The 22609-nt window shown below is 38.6% G+C and overlaps 1 pseudogene; it reads right to left on the bottom strand.

Annotated features, from left to right (window-relative positions):
• Window positions 1–13719: 13719 nt before the first annotated feature.
• Window positions 13720–14053, bottom strand: LOC122805829 (annotated as a pseudogene).
• Window positions 14054–22609: the final 8556 nt, after the last annotated feature.

Here is a 22609-nt window from a genome sequence, read left to right as displayed (position 1 = left end):
GTCTTTCCAGACCCCATAGCTATAGTGACCACGGATGCCTCCCAGATGGGGTGGGGAGGCATTATCTGGGTAAGACGGTCCAGGGCACTTGGTCCCCTATAGAGGCCAACTTGCACATCAATGTTCTAGAGATAAGAGCAGTGCTACTTGTGTCGCAGGCTTTTCAGACAGCTCTTTCTCAAGGGACTATTGCAATTCAAACAGACAACATGTCAGTAGTTTGGTACATCATCAAACAGGGAGGCGCCAAGTCTTACTCCCTTTCTCGAGACGCACTAGAGTGTGGCAGTGGACAATTTCTTCCAACTGCTTTCTAATAGCAATGCACATACCAGGGAGCTCTAATGTGATTGCGACAAGCTGAGCAGATATATCCTTCAGCTTCACGAGTGGTCTCTCGATCTGAAAGTGACAAAAATAATTTTCCATCTTTGGGGGTCAAGCTAGCTGCAATCTTTTTTTGCATTCCCCCTGAAAAACAGATGCAGCAACTACTTTGCCCTAATTCCCCCTCCAGGAAAGTCACCAAGAGATGGTTTTCTCCATGATTGGCCCCCCTGGTCTGCTGTATGCCTTTTCACCTATACCCCTAATTCCAAAAGTTTTACAGAAAGCATGCGGGTTGAAGAGTACAGTAATCCTTATTGTTCCCTTTTGGCCTCAACAGGTTTGGTTCCCCTTACTTTGGCTTCACCTAACTTGACAGCCCTTGATTCTGGACCCAACGCCAGATCTCCTGTCTCATCCAGATGGCCTTGTTTACCCAAACATTTTGAACCTCAAGCTAACTGCATAGTTCCTCCAGTTCTATTAATTACTAGGAGTCCAAATATTTCCTCCCCAGTACACCACACTCTTTTATTGGCACACAAACCTTCCACTAGAAAGCTGTACTCCAGTAAGTGGAAGTGATTCACTTTTTGAGCCCTTGAAAAACAAAATAGATCCTTTACAGCTTCCGTAAAACATGTTCTGGACTTTTTAGCTTCACTGTTTAATGCTGGAGCTTCTCCTTCCACTATCAAAGTACAACTGGCTGCTATTTCTGATTTTCATAGTGGTTTGAATGAACGTTCCTTAGCCTCTCATAACTTTTGTAAATCATTTCTAAGAGGCACTTTTCTGCTAAAGCCACCATTCAAGGACTCGACACCTCCTTGGAACTTGAACCTAGTTCTTCATTCAGTGACACATTTTCCCTTTGAACCCTCTACGGATTGTGACCTAAAGTTTTTATCCTGGAAGACACTCTTTTTGATAGCTATTTCCTCTGCCAGAAGGATTTCAGAGATTCAGACTTCATCATCCAAACCTCCTTACATTGTTTTCCACAAGGAAAGGGTATCCTTGCAAACTAATCCTTCCTTCCTACCCAAGGTTGTATCACAGACAAACATGAACCAGACCATAGATTTAACAGCTTTCTTTCCTAACCACTCTAATAAAGAAGAGAGCACCTTACACCTTTTAGACATCAATAGACAACTACAGGTCTAGCTTTGCAGGACCAAAGACAGAAGACAATCCAGTCAGTTATTTGTTTCTTTCTCTAGTGCAAAGTTGGGGAAAGCAGTCAGCAAAATTACTCTTTCCAAGTGTCTGAAAGACTGTATTTCATTCATTTATGATAAGAATAATTTAACCTTGACCAAACCAGTCAAAGCACATTCTACAAGGGCTATAGCTACTTCAGCTGTCTTTCAATCCAGAGCTTCAATGGATGACATACGTGCAGCAGCTACCTGGGCTACTTCCCATACCTTTATTACTCATTAGAAATTAGACCTGGTTTCTATGGGACGATCGTCCTTCAGCTTGATGGTGCTCAGGAATATCCTTCCATGAGTCCACCCAGGAATTTAGTTAGCTGGGGACTCTGTTCCATTTGTCAAGGATAGAATGAAGTTTGATTCATCTCTGTTGTCAAATCTTCATTCATCATTGACTCCCCCCATCCCCTAACCTAAAAGTTTCTTGGTGGAGCAGAGCTAAGCGACCTTATACTGTTGTCGGGTTAAGCACAGTAGATAAAGCTTCCCCCTCTGCAAACTCGATCTGAGGTAACTGAGAGAGAGAGGGATTCTGGGTAAAGGTGAAACTCGAATAGAGTTTTTGGCTGGCGTAAGCTGTAGTAACGGCCAAGTTGTTTCTGATATCGGAACTGATCCCATCTGTCAAAGATGAATGAAGATTTGACAACACAGATGGAAGGTTATGGTAAGTACATAACTTATTTTTTTTCTTTTATGCTTCTGTAACTTGTGTACTGCGATGGTGGTGCTGCGGTAGCGTTGTCGCCTTATAGTTAGACGTTGCCTGTTCGATTCTCAGTTAGAGCGTCTTCTGTATGGCAACATGTGTGAATGAGCGTTCCTTCGTTGAAGGTTGTGCATTAGGCCTGGCAAGCCAGCATGTAAAAATCTACTGCCAATCATTAGCGGACCGGAGTTCTGCTGTGGCGACCCCTAACCGGGAAAAGCCGAAAGACACAAACAAACATGCTTCTATAACTTATGTGGTATACCTTCATTTCTTGTTTTTCATATGTTTTATTTGATTGTATTATTTAGTTTGAAAAATGTAAAAATAGGAATTGGTATATTGAATAGATTTATTAAATGTACTTCACTTTGAACAATTTCTTTCATTGTCTATCTCATTTAGTGGTTATTCATGTCATTTTTTATAGGTTATTATGCTACATGTACTTGACTGTCCTCTCTCTCTCTCCGATGTAGTTTTCTCAAAGTTATCTTTCTCTGGATATGCTTTTTATTATACTGGTTGACTACAAAGACCATTTTGTGCAGCTAATGTTATCACCCTTACTCAATTATAAAGAGAGACACCCTGTAAATATAGTTAGTAATGGGGTGTTAGGTGGCTAAACTCCCCATTGGGGTGCAAAGGGACTTAGCCCCCTACAAAAATGATGCTTATTTTTAACTGATCAGGTATGGCACATGTTTTCCTGATCATTTTGCATCAATGAGTTTGCCTTTTTGGTGGATATGGAGTGGACTTCTTGTACTGACTCATGTTTTATTAAATGTCAGTTGCAGTTACATAGCAGATTCTCTTTTACCCCATTTTTAAAATCCAAAATACAATGTAAAGTAGAAAGCATTCTGCATTATAATATCTACTGTTGAAAATTCCTTGCTGTATTGGTCTAGTCCGCTGATTTGTCATTTTGGTCTGGATTAAGTTGGGATAGAATCCAATGCAGTGCATGAGGTCACTGAAATGATTAAAACTACCACTATGGGACAGGGTGTAATTTAATCAGAAATGCTGGGGGCTCTAGACATTTTTGTGGTGTTATGATTAACTTGTCTTTTCTTTTTTGGGTGGAAGGTTAGTAATCTGCTTCTGGACTGACAAACTAGAGTAGTAGTATCTGTTTTCAAAAAGGAGAACAGGAAGGTGTGTTCCAATCGTAGGAGCAAACTCCACTGCCTTACTATGCCTATGCCATATTTTTGGAAAGGAGACTTTATCAAACAATTGAGACTGCCATTCAGAAAGAACACTGCAGGCTCCATTTTGACTGTAGAACAGATGATCACCTCTTTCTCCTTGCATAGATTTTGGAGGGGTCATGGGGGTTTACCATCAATGATTGTGTGTGCTTTATAGACTTTTAGAAGACATATAGCCATGTTTCTCTGAACACCGTGGAGGAGGTGCTATAATAAACAGCACTTGGTCCAGAAATTGCTGTTGTGTTCCATGTAATATATTCCATGTGCTTGAGAGGAGACAGATATTTCTGCAGTCTTGGCATCCATACAAATATAGTCGAAGTGGATGAAGGACCCAATCTTGTATTTGTCTTGTCTTCACTCTTTTTTATGATTTTTATGGACAAGATAAGGATTTACAGCCAAAGTCTGGAGAGTAACTAGTTTTGGATATGAGTATAGCATATTTGTTGTTTGCAGATGATATTACCCAGTTAGTTCCAAGTGATGTGACGTCAGATGTGCTCAAGAGTGAATGGCTGCTGTGTGTGAAGCCGCTGTGATGAACAACAACAACACGTCCAAATCAGAATTCATGAGGTCTCTGGCTGTTAGAGAAAGGACTGAAGTTATAACCTCTTAAACAACTGCATCCCCTAGTCCAGGGTTTGATTCCTTCAACCACTTTATCCTTAAAATGTGACGCTGGGAAAGTCACTTAACTGGACAGTGCTGAAATTATTCCATGTGCATCAGTGCTGTACCAATGTAAAGATATTCAAAGTCATAAATAAGACAGAGGGGATCAGGAGACTGACTAACAAATGGATGGTCTGAATGCAGTACTAGAGATATGTATTTTTTTATTTTCAGCAGAACTACAGATATTGTACCATATTTTGGAGGTGAAGCAAGATGTGTGCCCTAAATTAAGTCTTCAGTTTGCACTCTGTACTCCACTATGTTGCAAGAAATTGGTGTAGTTGGTTTTTGCACCTTGTGACAGTGCCAGTTGGTACATCTCTTGCGAGGTAAATAACAGGCTGAATACTGTTAGGTGACCTCAGGGCAGAACAAGGACACATTGGAGGGTTTATGTCTTTCTCCTTCTCTGAAAATGTCAGGGGATTCCATGGGATAAGTTGGAGATTATTGCTCTGATTTACAGGGTGGTCTACTCTGGTCAGATTGCTACCACCCATGACCAGACATAAATGTAGGTACACATGGTAGCTACCTGGGATGCTTTGCTTTTGGGGTTGAGATGGGTAACTTTTCATTTATTTCATGCTCATAACATTAAAAACTAGGCTCGATTTACACAAAAAGTACAGTTGTGTAGGAACTTAGTATAACAGCAGATGTTGTACTGATCACTGTTGCAGTATTCCTGACAAGATTGTCAACTGCTGACATCTGGTCAAGGCACCAAAGCTTTACCTCCCAAGAGGATATGTTGAACACATGACCTCATCTCACATGTATTGAGGTATAGGGACATGGTTCCTCAGACTATCTCTAAGCCAGTGGCCTGAAGACTATTGAGAGAAGAAACTGGTCAGCTAGGAGAATCAATCCATATGAGGGTCACTAGTGGTGTCCCACAAAGGTTTGTAGTGGGGTCATTTCAGTTTTTCTTTTTTTTTATCAGATATGTCCACTGGCCAAAGTGTCCCTTTTTCAGGGGTGGCCAATGTGCAATGTCTGGTATAATAACTTGCTCAGAGTCACCCAGTTTGCATGTGGAAGTTGAGAGACTTAAACCCAGGACACTAGATGAAGCTTGTTAATGCCTCATAGCCTTAATCATCATGTGTTTCTGGCCAGTAAATGTAATGTCATACGACTTTTTAAAATGTACAAAAATATGATTACTATAAGTCTGCTGACTGTGTGTGTATATGTATGTGTGTGTATCTCTCTCTCTCTCTATATATATATATATATATATATATATATATATATATATCTTTGTGTGTGTGTGTGTGTAAACGAAGAAACAAATAACATGAGGTTACAGCAGTGAAGCTTATTTAAGTCTGGAAGGTTATACTTACAGCTCTGATTACATACCAGTTGACCCAAGACCAATTAGCAGTTCAGGTGCTTGTACCTGGCAAGGGAGGATGGGCTTTCCCATCCTAGGGTGTGTGTGTGGGGTGGCAGGGATGCATACAGTTACTGTTCCTTGGAGGTGGGGCAGAATCACTGTCCATGTCCAGGGAGGTCTGACATTTGGTTTGCCAAGTCACTGCCTGGTGTTAACTTTCATTAATAAATATTCACTGATGGGAAGGCATTGTGGGGTCCTTCAGTGATATTCCTTGTTTATTCCTTGCCCTAGGGGTGGACTTAGGTCATACAAGCACCTTCATTGCCAGTACGCCAACAAGGGGACAACGAGCCCTCATGGCTGCCTGTATGGCAACCTCTACAGAAAGCTGCAACCCCCCACAATGTGTTGGAGTAATTCCTTCAAATGGGGGTGATTGGCCGACAGAGGTGAATAAACCCTAGAAAAATTATAAGCTTCACAACTGGACCAATGAATCGACTGTGTACCCTGGACAGGTGGACTACTTAACAATAAAGCAAATGAATCACATAATTAAAAATTCTAATTTAAAATTATTTCTAATTAATTCTAAACTGATCTTTGTAACAGTATTATATGGTACACAAAGGGATTATGTTAATGTTCTAATGACAGAGCCATTCTCTGCGTGTTGTATTATGCCCTGCTGCACCCCTTTCTGTAATTCCTTCTTGGGGGTTTAGTATCTAAAATATTATTATAACACCTATTTATGTTTTATTGCTTAAAATGTATAACTGACTTTTTTTCTACTACATGAAATCCTAATGCCTGGCTGGGAACAAATATATTGCCACAAAGAGTAACACACTGAGGATTATATTTTCATTTTTTAAGACTGTGACTTAAATATGGAATTAATGTTTAAAATAAAACATTAATACATATCTTAAGTGTTCTAGAAAATGGTGAGGGTTGTCAGATTTATTTTTATGCATTTCTGATGCTAGGAGTGTAACAGTGATTTCTGAACTTTCTTGAATTGTTGCTATATTTTTACAAATACAGCTTATAATGAGACAAGTGGCAGGACACAATGGGAGATGCAAATTACTCAAAGTCTTACCCCAAAAAGACTATATATGTTAAGGGACAAATTAAGCTTTCACACTATTCACTGACCATTGTATAGTCAAATGAATGTATTGCTTTGTCTCATTGTAAAAGGAATATTAGAGTTGGAGAAAACAGGCATAGCTGTTGAGATTGTGTATTGAAAACCTTCGTACTTAGCTCTAATACATAAACCAGTCATAGTAGGATACTACTGGGAACTAGTATATCTGCACATAAACTTTGGGGAGAGGGAGCTATGTAGGTTGTAACACCAGTCAGCTTATGAAGGGAGAAAGAACATCTCAAAGTATTGGGATGGGATCTTTGGTTAGAGGAACAGGATCTGCTCTCAAAGTACTGGGATGGGATCCTTGGTGAAAGGAACAGGATCTGCTCTCAAAGTACTGGGATGGGATCCTTGGTGAGAGAAACAGGATCTGCTCTCAAAGTACTGGGATGGGATCCTTGGTGAGAGAAACAGGATCTGCTCTCAAAGTACTGGGATGGGATCCTTAGTGAGAGGAATAGGATCTGATCTCAAAGTACTGGGATGGGATCCTTAGTGAGAGGAATAAGATCTGATCTCAAAGTACTGAGATGGGATCCTTGGTGAGAGAAACAGGATCTGCTCTCAAAGTACTGGGATGGGATCCTTAGTGAGAGGAATAGGATCTGATCTCAAAGTACTGGGATAGGATCCTTGGTGAGAGGAACAGGATCTGCTCTCAAAGTACTGGGATGGGATCCTTAGTGAGAGGAATAGGATCTGATCTCAAAGTACTGGGATGGGATCCTTCGTGAGAGGAACAAGATCTGCTCTAAGCAGTAGGGAATTTGTAGCAACAGAAAATAAGATGTGTCATTGCTGGTTTCGGGGGAGACGCACCATGGGGAAAGCTGCCACAGGGGATTACCACCAATCAAATGATTTATGGGTCCATTTTACCTAAGGCTGGCTCTTGTATAATTGAGACTCACACCAGGACAGTTTTTTTAGAAAGTAGATGAATTAAATCCTTATCGATTGTTCTACATCATATTTCGGTGAAAATAAATATAGAAAAAAATGAACACAACAGAGAATACCAGGATATCAAACATACTTTTTCACTCAAAAGATTTTAACACTTTCAGTTATTCATTATTCTGATACAGTCAATGCTGTGAATAAGCTATGTCTGAATTAAATGTATTTTATAAGTACAAGTCTAAAATGGAAGAAATGCAATCTGTCAATTTTGTGTCATAGTAAGCAGTATATTATACTAACACACAGGTGCCTAAGCAGGGATTTTCTCGTATACCCTCTGATTAACATTTCACTTCTTTTTCAGCTCAAATCATAGAGCCACATCTGGCCTATTTTCAGTGATATTTTAAAAACTTAATAGAAAGAGTGTGCTGTAAGTATATCCTATAGTCGCTCTCTGTTTTTTGGTATATAAAATTAATGTTATGGAAATTCTTTGGCTATATAATTATTTTAAACTTTTCTTACACTGTTTTTCTACTCCCTGTGGGAAAACATATTTTCTGAAAATTGTTTAAGTCTGTCTTGTATACAAATTCAGCTATCTTGTCTAACTGTATTTGTTCAAAATTATCACAATGAGAAAGTCAGAGGAGTTTCTTACTTTTTCATTATAATTCTTGTATTTTAGACATTTACATATTTTTTTTTTCCTTTGGTTGAAAAGAATTGTCAAAAACACATATTGCTTGTCTGCTCATGTAGGAAAGGTTACCACAGTATGTGTTGTGAGACTTTATCTGAAACATATACAAATGAGCGTCTGTTATTTAAAATTCAATGACATATAAAACATATCAGTTGTGTTTGTAGCAGATCTAATCATACTGAACAGGAGGAAGCACAATTTCATGTGTTTCCTTTTTCTTACATCAAAGGTTTAGGACCAAACTGCTCTGCAGTGGAGTGTCTTCTATTACATGCTACAAAATTGAGACAGTAATGCTTGATTATATGTATTTGCTTTACAGAAGCAGAATTATTGCACTTTAAAGGTATGATTCATGGTTTACCAAACAAGAATAAATCGTGCTATAATGACTTTAAGTAGACAGCAGTGAGCCTGGTCTTGCTTGCATTATAAAACACTGATATTTGTTGATTTGTATTAGGTAGTGAGTATATTAAGAAATCTAATGTTTGGTTGCGTTCCTTATATGCAACGGGCATTACTTTCAATAATAAAATACAGTTGAATATTTAGTTTTTCTTCTTGCAGTAAATTTTCCCCTACTCACCCAGAAAAAGGGACCTGCGTTGGCTGATTGGGAAGCTAGCTGGTATAATTTCTAGATTACACGTGCCTATTCCCAAGTCTCACCTAGGAGTGCATTACTGTTCCGGACATTATTTCAACATCTGCAATGCAAGCCAACAAACAGAACAGGACTTTCTGCAAACTTTACACCCAGAACAGAATACAAGTCATTTGTAAATAATTCAGGATGAGATTTCCATTGAGTTAATACTGTCTGTTCTTACCTAAGAAATGCAAAACCTTCCACAAAAGCTTATTTTATTTGCAGTACACAAACTTCCTATCCAGAAATCTTTTCAAAGAAAGAGAATTACAAACAATTCAGTTTGTATTTTGGTTTTATCTTTTTCATTAACCATATTATCTTTGACTGGACAGCTGATAAGGCTATAAAACATGTCCATTGGAAGATAATATGGACACCTGATAAGGCTATAAAACATGCTAGGTGCCATTGATAAGAGAACATGCCAAAGTGCTGGCTCCTTGGCACAGGTGGAAGGTGCTCTGCTCCAGTGTTGACAACCAGGATTGATTAGTGTTCCTTGTTACTGGGAGGGATATGGTACCAGCATAGAGAGCTGACTGGAGTAGGCCGAAGTCATCTTTCGAGTTCGAGGTGGAATGGTTTGCACTAATAGTCCGTGGTGCTTTTTTGTGATGGTGATTAAAGATGCAGCAACTTATAGCATCACGTAGTAAATCCAGCCTTGGTGGTACCTTGTGATGATGTAGTATAGAGTTATATGCACATTCCTTTATTTTATGTTTGTTGACCGGAGAAGCCCAGCTGAGCACAAAGGCATGCAGAAAAAGCTCCAGTAAATGCAGTCCAATTAAAATATTTTAAGTTATGCAAGATCAACAATATTGCACATGCTATTGTAATCTGAAGTTACTGCATATGGGAGTTTACTTCCATGGGTCTTATGTTTAGGGGAAAACTGTTGGAATGCAATGCCATTCAACCTTTATCACCATTCCACCACTGGCCCCGATGTGGATGTAAAAAGGGGTTATAAGTTCAGTTCACCACTGAGAAATATAGTGCAGAAGGAAACTAACTTTGCAGATATGGATAATGAAATTGTGTTTGTTCTTTGATTTCAGAATATTAATACTGCTATTACTGCTACTTTTATCAAGTCCTTTGAACCATTACATTTCTTAGTTATACCTGCTTTCAAGAAATAAAGGTTCAGTTTGAAGATTCTAGCCACTGTAGAAAGTTTGTCTGAGATGAATTGTTAAAAATCACTGAAAGTCGCTGTCATTACTGATATCCTCTATACATGCAGCAGCACAATGTCACATTTGCATTCATTTTTCCATAGGACTTGAAATTGCAAGATTTCATTTAATGAATAAGACACGACATAACAGTGAATTGCTGTTTTGAACTCCAAATTATTATTCAAAACTGTTAATGTTATTCCCATATGAAACACTTTGCACAATCTGACCTTCAGCCATAAAAAAGGGCTTATGGTAATAGGCTTACTCACCTATAAATGGAGCACTTTTCTTTTCAGGACAGTTGATAGTAGAATCCTTGCATGCAGCCATCAATTTTTTAGATGATTTGTCTCAATAAGGGCTGAGGTGAGAGCTAAGGAGGGTGCACCAGACTTATCTATCCTCAGCAACATTCATTGGGATCTCCAGGCAAACTGTGTGATACAGTCTCAAGAGCTTAGCCTGTGCCAGACCTACTTCCTGTTCACAGTGAGGCATGCCTGGCACACCTTCATGGAGGAGGTGTAGGCTGTTCCTAGTGGAGCATGCCTGGTACACCTTCATGGTGGAGGTGTAGGCTGTTCTCTGTGGACCATGCCTGGTACACCTTCATGGGAGAGGTGTAGGAGGGTATCCTTATTGAATAAAACATCCTTATTAATTGTTTATCAACATCATCTAATTCCTCTCAACACTGAATAACACTAATGTTACTCTGAGAACCTTCTGGATTACCTATCTCCTCAATCTTGAAAGGGAATGAATCATGTAACCCTGTATAAATACCTCAGTTTACCCACTTTTACTATTCCACTCAACTGCCCAGAATGTTTAGATTTTTCATCATACTTTTTGGTGTTTTCCTCATAAAATTTGAGATTTTCTGCCAAATCATTGAGGATTGAAGCCAGTAAATGATGACATACATTTCAGTTTCAGACTATGTCCTTCATAAAATGCATGCTAATACAAAGTGTTATTCTAGCAACTTTTTAAGTAAAAAAAAAATATTTAAAAAATGTTCCCTGATTTTGGGCCTTTGACTCATCATTTCTTGGCATTGTCCAGTATTTTTGTGCTAAAAAGGCCGAGGTGTATGCTTTTATCCATGATCCCATCCTTTTGATCATTACATAAAACTCATGGCTTGGGGCATAGACTGGTCAACAGATTGACAGCTTCCTCATTTCCCCTCAGTTTTCACTTCACCAGTCCAGATCCCCACCTGCAGTACTGCTGACAACCCCATGTATTAGTCTCACAATTACCTTGTCCACATCCATACATGTGCAAAATACATAAGATCCACCACTTGGGATAGCTGCTTCAGTGTCACCTGTGGAAAGCAGTCCATCCTTTTACATGCTGAATCTCATACGTGAGTGTCCTGGACTCCTGGTGCAATGAAATTGAATTTGCAAAACTGGAGTCTTGCATAAGTCCCACATCATAACTCAGACTAATATCATTTTCTTTAACGTATGGTGACCTCAAAGTTAGCGTATATATATATATATATATATATATATATATATATATATATATATATATATATATATGTAGGGGTTATGTGAACTTACCACCTGAAAAAATAATTCTAAGGAAAACAGTAATTGTCGACATTGTCGTGATCCCTTAGTTTTGCTGCTTCTGTCTTGATATTCTGCTCTTGAAAATCAGGAACAGGAGGGGATACTAAACAAACCCTTGGTAGATTCCTGTGTCCACTTTGAATAAAGATACACTGACCAAATGGTTCACTACAATAACTGTGGAACTCCGTATTTTTGCACTGTCTCTTTGATAAAGAGCTGATCTGATTTTCCAGACTAAGGCAGAGTCTGTAGGGCTTTTTCTGAAATAGAGACTTGCCTTTAAGATGAGGTCTGGCTCCATTATCCACTATTAGTATTTTCCAAGGAAGCTAAAGATCATGGTTTCTGTACAGCAAAATCCTCCTAATTTTTAAATGTGGGGACCACCAGTCCAGAAGTACTGTCCACATCATCCACCAAACATTATAAGGGTGCATTAATCATGACACCCCGACACTATCCTGCACATTCAATGTTATTTGGCTGTCATATTTCAGAATTGTATAACTGCCACAATGACATAATTTATAGAAGTGACTACATCAGCATTACTGTCTCAAAGAAGAGCATACCTACCATGTTCAGTGATTCCTCAGAGTGTTCCTTCCATCGCCAAACATTGTCCACATTTGAGGCTAATATGTTCTCACTCTCTTAACGAGACCTGCCTAAGTATTGTTCCCCATCCCCCAAAGTCATTCGATGATTTGCAAGATACCTTATGAAGGAATCTGAAGGTAAAGCCCCATGGCCCAATCTCATCATACACCTAGACCTGTATTTCATTGGTTCTCTCAACTGATGCCTTCATGATCTGCCTGCTTCTTTTAGCTGTATCTGAACACCCCCATGGCATTTCAAGGAAGGCCTCTTTTCTAAAGGTAATGATTTCCATCATTGCTGGTGTTCACCAGAAGGTCGTTGGGTTACTGACATGGCAATATCAATAAAGTTTTGGCCACAGCTTCTTATAGGTTCATAAGTTCATAGGTGTTTACTAGGCTGACAACCACAAGGGCCTTTTTAAGCCTAGCCATGCATCGCAAATCTCTGACAAGTTCTGGTACCCTTGATAAGTGTAAGCAGGGGCCTGGGAGATGAAACATTTTTATCTTGCCTTTGTCCATTAGACACATAGGTGCCAAGCCAGGGATGAAATTCCTGTTCCCAGTCTAGTTGTCTAAGTTACACTTGAATTGGGTTAGGGAGGAACTCTGCTTCACATGGATGGAAAGACTGTTCCAGAGACAGGGTAGTCTCTGGGATACATACCGGTCTCTCCAGCAGGCCCTGTTTGTATCTCAGGCAAGGTTTAAGTCTTTATAATGGTTAATTCTGGTGCCTTTTGTTTTGCTGATAGCAGTAAGTCTATCAGAATGGGGTCTGACAATGCCCTGTATGCCAGGCATAGATCTCTCCTCAACAGCCTGTAGGAGACAGAATACAGGGATAGGGCTTTGAAGCAGTCTGCAGAGGACATTTTATTTATGCCCGTATTCTTTTAGTGAGGAACGTCTGTGTACGTTCCATTTGTTGGATATGCCTGGTTAGGTACATACCAAAGGGGGCATTGCACTCAATGATACGTCTGATGAGTAACAAATAGAGTGGAACAATGACTTAATTTGACATAGATGCTGTACTTTTGTTTATAAGTTGCGCAACATAGAATGATTTCCTTACTACTGTAGACATGCAATGGTCAAAGGTTAGTTGTGTTTCCCCAAGTCCCTGACTACTGGGTCAAATCTAAGGGGCTTTTTTTGTAAAAAAAATAGAGAACTCTGTTTTAATATTTCCATCATTTAGGAAACATGTTTACATCTAAATTGGTTCAAAGTGAAACAGACAATGAAACAGTGAAATCAAAGTCAGTTGTCTCAATCTGTGTTCCAGTACTACACAAGGTGTTTTACAAAAAGGTAGCATCTAGCAATATATCTTTATAAGCCTATGCCCAGTGAGTGCCTCTGTACTTTCAGTCATCATACAAACTTCTGAGCAATAGCCAGCACTTTGGAAAACTCCCTTTCTGGCTTTTAGAGTCTGGAAGGCAAAGGCACTCTAATTCTTGTCCCTGTTTGATTTCCATTGTCTTCAATGAGAACCACATTGTTAGAGTCAAACCAGGGCAACATTGTAGGACCTGGCATTTTGTGAACTACAAGAAAAGCTTTTTTTTTCCCTCCTGATTGCCAACGGTATTTTGTCTCCAACTTTGCCCACTCCAGTTTTGTTATGCAAATGAATGCATCTTGGAGGTCAATGGTAGTGAGTGGTTGCCAGTGCACTATTGTCCACCACATGAACTCTAGTCATTTTCTGAATTGCAGTGCAAGTTGCTGTGATGCTGAGCAGTCTCAGATTCAGCAGTCCATGTGCATGGGTCAGCAAGACAGCAACAATGCACAGGCCCTCGGTAACAGGGCCATGGAAGTCTTAAACTGGGTTCAAGTTGGACAGCTCCCCTCTTGCTACTCCCTTAGTTACTGAGGTCTTAATCTGGGTCTTTCTACTGTGTGTCCCTTCCCTTCTCAGTATATTGGAGATTTCCTTGAGGTGGAAGCTGACTTCATACTATACAGAAGCATCAGCTATGTGTTCTCAAGACACCCTCACTACATGTTTGGGTGTTCACCACTACTTCAGCTGACTCAGCTCTCCACCAGATGGGGGACCATTTCAGAGTACAGCACCCTCCCTTGACCCAAACTTCCAGAGAATATAGCCTTTATCAGTCAGGCATTGTCCTTTGGCCTAAGGTGCTTTGATACTAAGTAGACCTATCAGCAATGTTGTGTTCAAACATGGTATTTCTTATGGGCAGCTCATAACTAAAAAAGAAGATCAATAACAATTAACCATTCAAGTTGAGATCAAGCAGATATGCCCTTTCACTCCTAGCCTTGGCCCCAGGGGGTGGATTCTGGTATTTTTTTCCGTTTGTTAACTGAGGTGGATCACTGATCCAGGTGGATCATTTTCAGGTACAATCCATGAAAGACAGAGTACAAAGTAGCAATATGCAGAAAAAAAAGGAATGATGCAAACTAAATACTCAGTATGAAAAGTGCATAATGAAATTCTTAATGTGTATACAATGAAAATCTCTTAAGTCCTATTTATTGTGCTATTACTGATCTCAAAACAACAAGATAATACCAACGTGTATACAATTATATTAAGAGTTTTATTTTAAGTTACAGAAGGATACAGTTTTCTCAGATGGAGGAGGAGTGGTGAAAGGAATGAGAGGGGTAAAGGAGTGTAGAGGACCGAAAGAGGAGAAAGTTAAGGGAGTATGACAAGCTAAACATTTTAGTATGAAGTTTAGCTAAGAATGTAAGGTAGCAAATGGTAGAGGAAGGAAGGATCAGAGTTAAGTCATGCCTTGTAGAGAGGGGCAATTACAACCAGCTGCATGAAAAGAAATTTCTTGAGTTGACACGTGGACTCATGGAAGGTGGTGATGTCCCTTAGCTTTGAAGGCAGTGATTCCTATGTTTGTGGTGCCATCACTATGAAGCTGTGGTTGGTGGAATGGAGGTTTGCAAGTGGGCTGAAAAAAAGAAGTTGGATTGTATCCAAGATTATAGAATGGAGTCTTTTTAGAGAGAGAGTATCTTTTGTTTACAGAAAGCCATTTTGCTTTTGCTAGGACCAAGCAGAAGTGTTCTTTTTTGGGGGGAGCACAGTGATGAATCTACAAATTTGATTTGCTTAGATTTGCAGAGCTGTTTTTTTCCCTTGCAGGACTTGGCAACAGCATGTCGACCATATTCATCTGTGGTTGAACTCTTTTCCCAATGGCTGATGTACCTTTTGCTGAGATAAAATGCAAAACCTTTGTAGCCCAGTAAAACAGCCTATCAATTTTTTATTTAGTGTTGATGGTATGAAGCTGAAGGTTAAGGGAATAGTCCAGCCAAATGCCAAGATGTTTGAAGTGTGGGGGGTGTCAAGGGGTGCACTGAAGTTATGTATTCTGTCCTATGTCTGGAAGACTGTAGACAGTTTTTGCCTAGTGCCATAAATCATGCTTTTTTGTTTATTTAGTGGTCAGTATGAGGCTGGTCAGGGAAAGCCAAAAGGATATTGTATTAAGGTAATTTTCTATTTTTTATGATAGCATTAGCAGGGCTGGGTTTGCAGATCATATCATCTGCATATCTATTGATAGGGGGTTGAAGTAGATCAGGTGGTAACGAGTTAAGGAAAAGTGAAAATAGTAGTGAGACAACTGAACCTTGCGTTACTCCTTTAGACAACAGTGAGTAGGTAGCAGAGCAGTTCCCCATCTGGATTTTGAAATGCCTATTAGAAAGGAAGTTATCAAACCAAAGAAGGCAGACAGGCTTATGCCTGGTTTGTGAAGGGTTCTGAGGAGCAATGAATGGTCTATCACATCCAAGAGTTTTGGTGAAGTCTATAAAGGCAGTATTCATGAGGTGGCCTTTGTCCATGACCAGTAGAATAATATCATTTAGTGTGCACAGAGCAATCATAATGCCCTGACCAGACCAGAATCCATGCTGTTGGTGGAAGAGCATGCTATATTTCTTATTATATGTGGTTATTTGATAGAAGACAAGTTTTTCAATATCTTTCCTTGGGTCAAAAGGAAGAAGATTGCTCTGAATCACTCTTTAGTGTCTTTTGTATTGGGGACATTTGACAAAAGTTTAATAATGCATCTCACCTATATTTTTGGGATTATAAATTTTGTAACAGATAGGTTGGAAGGGTGAAGGAGCAGTGGAGGTGATGTCTTCCTTACAGAGAATTAAGAACTACAGAAGTAGGCCAACATATTTAGGGGGAGGCACTTGAGCATGTTCATTGTATGATTTTACAAAGTCTTTGGCAGAGATTTTTTTGAAGCAAAAGGGTAGAGTATGTGGGAAGGGATAGTAGAGGGAAGTGGAGAGGGTGGGTCATAGAGGTGGAATAGGGGAGTGAGGATAATTCCTTGAGGACTTTACCTGCATGAAGATGTGGGGCTGGAGTTGGCTTTGAAAGGGTCTTAGTGATAAGTCCAGTAAGTGTTTCGTCCTAACATTGTTTTGGGTTGTTTTTGATGCTGTTTTGAGGATGCTGAAGGAAGCTGGTCTTGTGCCTTCTAGTGGTCATTTTTACTAGGTCTCCATGTTGAATGAATTATCTGTTGTGGAGTTCATTGTTCTTCCTAGATGTTCCAACCTTTATCATCAGGTTTGAAAATTGATTTTTTTTGTTCTAGGGATCACCATTTGTTGCTATTACTTTTAAGGATTCTTGTGGTGCAGTTTTTGATTTGGTTTTGGATTAGCTTTTTTGATTACTGATACAGCTGCTGTATTTAAGTTCCTCTAACAAATAGTGGCCCAAGATGTATAGCTGATATCTCACAGTTATGATATAATTGTCTGGGTCCTTCTGACAAGGGATGGTGGAACATGATCTATTGCTTATATCTTATAGAAATGATGCAATGTTATTTTGACATTTGGCTGTGAAGGTATTTAGCCTAGGTGGAGAAGTTAGTTTGGTTATATGTAATGGGCATTGGCCACTAAAGGAGTTGGGAAGAACATAGATGTTGTTAACTTTAAGATATGTGAGATTGAGGTCAAGGAGGCAGTGATTTCCAGATATGAAAGCAGGTCTAGCAGGTTGTTTAATCATTTGGGTGAGTACATTAGCAAAGACAATATATATATATATATATATATATATATATATATATATCTATAATATCTTGATTTGCTGGGCAAAGTCTGTGTTGAAATCAGCTGTTAACAATGTTTGTTAAGAACTGTGGGGAGGGTTGCAAAAGGTTTTAGAATTTGAAAGGGTTGCTGAGGATGGGAGATAAATGGTAATTAGTGCTATTGGTGGGGGATATTTTTTGGTGTATTTTTACAGCTAGCTTGTTGGGGTCTTTATCACTATTGATGTTTTTATCCTAAGAGGGTCAGTCTTAACGTGTGGTTGACTACAATGAGTGTGCTGCCTCCTAACCTCTATCCTGTCTACGTTGTAGGTATGATTAGTTGGAAAACTGATGGCTTCCAGAAGGGACCAGTGATTTCACCCATGAATATGTGATCCTGACTATGTCAAGTTTTGTGGAGGAGTGGAAACCTTTTTATTTATTCTGGTTATTAGGTAGGCTACCAGCACTGGCTAATGCTATAGACAGATGTCTATGATTTTGTAGGAGAGTTCGTGGTTGTGTGGCTTGTGAGGTCAGAGATGCGCCTGAGTTGGGTTCAGTGTTGTTGAGTAGTAGGAGACCATTTAAGAGGGTAAGTCAACTAGAGAGCTTCAGAAATTATTTGGGATGTTGGGATGATGAGATTTGGTTATGTTTGATTGGACACTCAACATGGGTAAAAAATAAGGTGAAGTGTGTGGTTGTTGTAGGCAGGTGTTTGCTGTTTGTATTATATCTCTTTGTTAAGTTTATAACAATTGAGGGAAAATTCCACTGAGATTGTTGTAAAGCTCTCAGACACATTTTATCAGAATAAAGTATCTGATTGGTTTATTGATGTGTCTAGTATGTGGATTAGTGAAAGCAGTATTTTTGAAGGATATAGTGATGTTAGTTAGGTTGCATGTGGTGGATTTTTTGGAGGAAGGGTGGAAGGTAGTTTGGAGAAAACTAGCAGTGCGGACAGAGTAGAATACATTTCTATGGAGATGATTGGAGTGAGGGAATGGGTGGTGGTTGCTGGTGAAGCTGCAAGTCTTGGAGCTGAGATGTGGGAAATAGGAAAAGGGAGGGAGATTATTTCCAGTTGTGGTAAGGTGTTAGTTGTGTCATCTGATGACATTTTTTTTGTTTTGTTTTTGTCCAATGAGTAACCAGGAGTATAAAGCTTAAAATTCTGAGAATTAATTTACATTTGTTTTCTGATGAGTTAATCTTGGGGTTCCTGCCTAATAGATCCCATTTTAAAATTATGAAGAAGGACCATTTTACTTCAAACAGGTTGGTCCTGGGACTGCTTTGTTGCTGAGCTTTCTTGATGTCTTTGTCAGGCAGGTACGAAGAACTCATCTTTATACCTTAAAATATCATTCAGTTAGGATGCCTTCCATCCATTTACAGATGTCATCTCTGACTCTCTAGCACCCAGAGAAGTTCATTTATTTACTTACATACTAACTAGGTATATGGGCATGACCCAAGCTATATTGTTGCTCATATGCAGTACTGACGCCTCTTGATGACCATTAAAAGTATCCTATACTTAGCCCCTGTGATGCATGGTAATAAAATGATCCCAGTCAGTAATGAATACACTGTTACATTAAGTTTCTGTTAGAAAATAAAAATCAGAAAGACTACCAATAAAACCCAACATGTAAAAGCAGACTAAAACTCAGTACATAATAATTTTTCAGTTCTTCTGACATTATCTAGAGTATTTTTCAATTCTATGCATAAATGATCAGATTTTTCAGATGAAGATTGTGCTAACTGTTGGTTACAGTTTGGCAGAATCAAAAATATATTCAAAAGGTGAATGCCTGAAACAGTGTCTTAAAAATATATATTGTTTCTTTTTTGTTACAGTTATAACACTTGAAGGAATATTTCACAGAAGGGGTGGTAGAGCCCTCAGACACATCCATCAGACGGAGTAGCAGAAGTTGTGTGACAGGAGGGCTTGCAGATGCCTGGGACAGAAGGAATAGTAGGTGAGGCAGGATTGGGGAAAAATCCACTCCACAGTAGGAGGGGTGCAGCGCTAGAAAGACTTAGTAGGTCATACATGTTCAGATATTTGTATGTAAGTAATTAAGATCAGTTACTTCACAGAAAATGCTGAAATAAGATCTGCATAATTAAGCTAGATTACCAGGAATACATTTTCCATAAGATACACACATTTCTGAATGTTGTGATATTCAAGATGTTCAGATGTATTGGTCATATCAGACTCCTAAGGGTCTGCAATCCTTTTACTCTGTTTTTTCAAACTACTCTTGCACTGTGTTTACACTTTGATCAACTTTATTAATAAATACTGTTATATGGAACTACTTTCCAATAGCACATCAGATACACATAAACAAATCAGTTCCAAATGTTTGGTTGCATCTTGAGCATTTTTTGGTGTTTACTTTTTTTCTGACTACATGCATTGTGTAAATAATTGTTGTTATGCATATAATTCTACAAAGGTAATTGCAAAACACATATGAATTTTTACTTTTCTGTTTTTTTGTGAATGAAGAAAGATGCTTTGACTGATCATTTTAAGCTAGTACCTTCATTATCCAGCATTTCATTTTTGTGACATTTGATGTGTAGTTTTATTGATAATAAATAAGCATCAAGCCTGGCTCGTGAAATACTGAAAAAACTGAAAATGAAGATGCCTTGTTTGAATTTTCAGTGCAAGCATTGCCTGTCCTCAGCATAATTGCTGCATATAGGTATTCTAATCTCTTCTTAGCAGTTGTGTAAATCTAAGCAAAAACAATGAAAGAACAGGAAATGTGTTTTATCAAAGAAGACACTTACTTTGAATACCCACATACCCACAGTAGCAAATGATGCATTCATCAAGTGAGATTATGATACAAATATGTGAAGGGTAACAGCAGTTCATACTATACAAAATAACTGGCACTTGTACCAAAGTATATGCATTGTTGTTACATTTAAAAACAACGCCAATTACAGTTACAATGATGTTGTCCTTATAAAGAACTCTGTACCTTCAGTTTATTTCTTTGATAAGCAGCCATTCATATATTTATACCCTGAGCTGTAACCTCTTATTTGTGCTGAAATCTCTATGCATTTAGAGATTGTTTTATAAAAAAAGGCAAAGATATAGGAAGAACTGGCGTGGATTATACTTATCAACCTCTTAGTCCAAGAAATGAGGACAAGCCTAACATAATGGGGTGGAGGGCAGATTTTAAATACTTAGAACAGTTGCTAGAATAACTGGATTTGTGTTAACATGCATTTTCTGAGGGTTATGAAGTCTAAAAGTCAAATGCATGTCATTGTTTGGTGATTTCATTCTTCAGATAATCCCAGTGATTTGTCAGAACACCACAAATTTTATATGGAGAAGACTGACATTATGAGGCAAAAATCTGGACATTCAGTGAAAATCATAACATTTGAGAGGTATGTGTTAAGGTATCAAACATATCTATGCAATAACAAATCTTGGTTGCTGCAGACACTTTTAAAAGGTCAGTAACTAGATACAAAAATCAGCTTGTATGGTAAGCCTTATTACATATTGGAGAATGCAGCATTACTTTTCTTCTGGCTTTACATCTGACACCGTCACCTTCAAGCATACAGTCTTCTTACTATAATGGTAGTAGACAGCAGTGATAAAAAGAGTACATATGGACTAAAAATCTGATCAGCAGATGACATATTGTAGTACACCATTACTCAAATACCATTTGACTATTTCTGTTTATATTAGGACCATCAAAGTACATAGTGCTTTCCAGTCATTTGTTCATAGTGGTCACATGGTCATTCAGGGCTCAGTACAGGATGACAAAAATGCCACACCGCAACTGTAACTTTAAGAAGAATATGCTGTGATGGCCTTAAAGAATATCTCTATCAGAAGGCATGCTGAAGTGTTATAATTTATCTTGTGATGTTAAATGCAGCAGTTAAGAAACAGCTCATCTGGAAATTTAACAAACACCATGTGTAGAGGCATATTGATGTTAAATCCCTGACATTAAAGTGTAATTATATATTAACACATCTCTGAATTCCAAGTTTGTATATATTCTTGGTACTTAGTAAGGTGGAAAAATGTGTTGTCTTGATATTACATGTTTATAATCTAGACATTTAAATGATAGAAACTTGTCACAAGATGCAAAAGTTAGTAAACACTGGGCTGGATTTGTAACTGTGAAATAATGTCACTGCCAGACATGCTTAGTGTTTCATACTGGCTGCCTGCCAACTGTGGACTTGCTGTAGAAAAGTATTATAGGTTAAACATGTTCATATGAGATTACCTGGCTAATGCCTGTTCCAGGGAAGGGGTAATCTCTGAGACACAGGGAAGGGGTCTGCTTTACGTGAGCAGGAAGCCTGTTCCAGGGAAGGGGTAATCTCTGAGACACAGGGAAGGGGTCTGCTTTACGTGAGTAGGAAGCCTGTTCCAGGGAAGGGGTAATCTCTGAGACACACATCTGTTTCTCCAGCATGTTTTGTTCATACAGCATTTTTTTATTATTACTAGAATAACATATCATGTAGTTTGCACTGATAAATGAATAGGTTTGCCACACCACACACAGCAGTAATGAACCAAGTCAGGGCTAAGTTATTTGCTTCAAACCCCCAGGGTCCATGGTTCAGTCCTTGCCTCCACTAATTTTCCTGTTCTCACTTTGCATGCATTGGTTGGGTTTTCTTTAGGGGTCTGTAATTTAATTCTTGCCTCCAGTCACTTTCCTTTTCTCCCTGGTTGGGTTTTCTTTGAGTAACCAACTTCAAAGAAATGATGTACCTTAACTGGCTGTTGTATAGCTTCCATTTATATTTTATTTAGAAATAAAGACTACAGTTATGACTTATATGTAAAACTATAAATATATATAGAAAAAATAAACTCTTATTTAAAAAATTTGATATTGTAATAAAAAAATACTCTTCCAGACAATGCTATTCTAAATACCAGATTTTTTTCCCAAAGCTTAATGTTTTACTGATCTACTCCTCAGTAGTGGTAGGATTCTCACTAAGGCCTGGATTTCGGTAGTGTTAAATAACTGCCAATACAGTTTCTTAGCCTCAAGTTCAGCATTCATAACACAATGTCTGATATTCTTAAAACAATATTATCAGGGTGTTAAAAATTGAAGCCCGTAAACTTC

This window comes from Protopterus annectens, chromosome 7.part0 (assembly GCF_019279795.1).
Source record: "Protopterus annectens isolate FY-2018-M chromosome 7.part0, PAN1.0, whole genome shotgun sequence".
Taxonomy (NCBI): domain Eukaryota; kingdom Metazoa; phylum Chordata; order Ceratodontiformes; family Protopteridae; genus Protopterus; species Protopterus annectens.
This window is presented reverse-complemented; position numbering and strand designations above follow the sequence as displayed.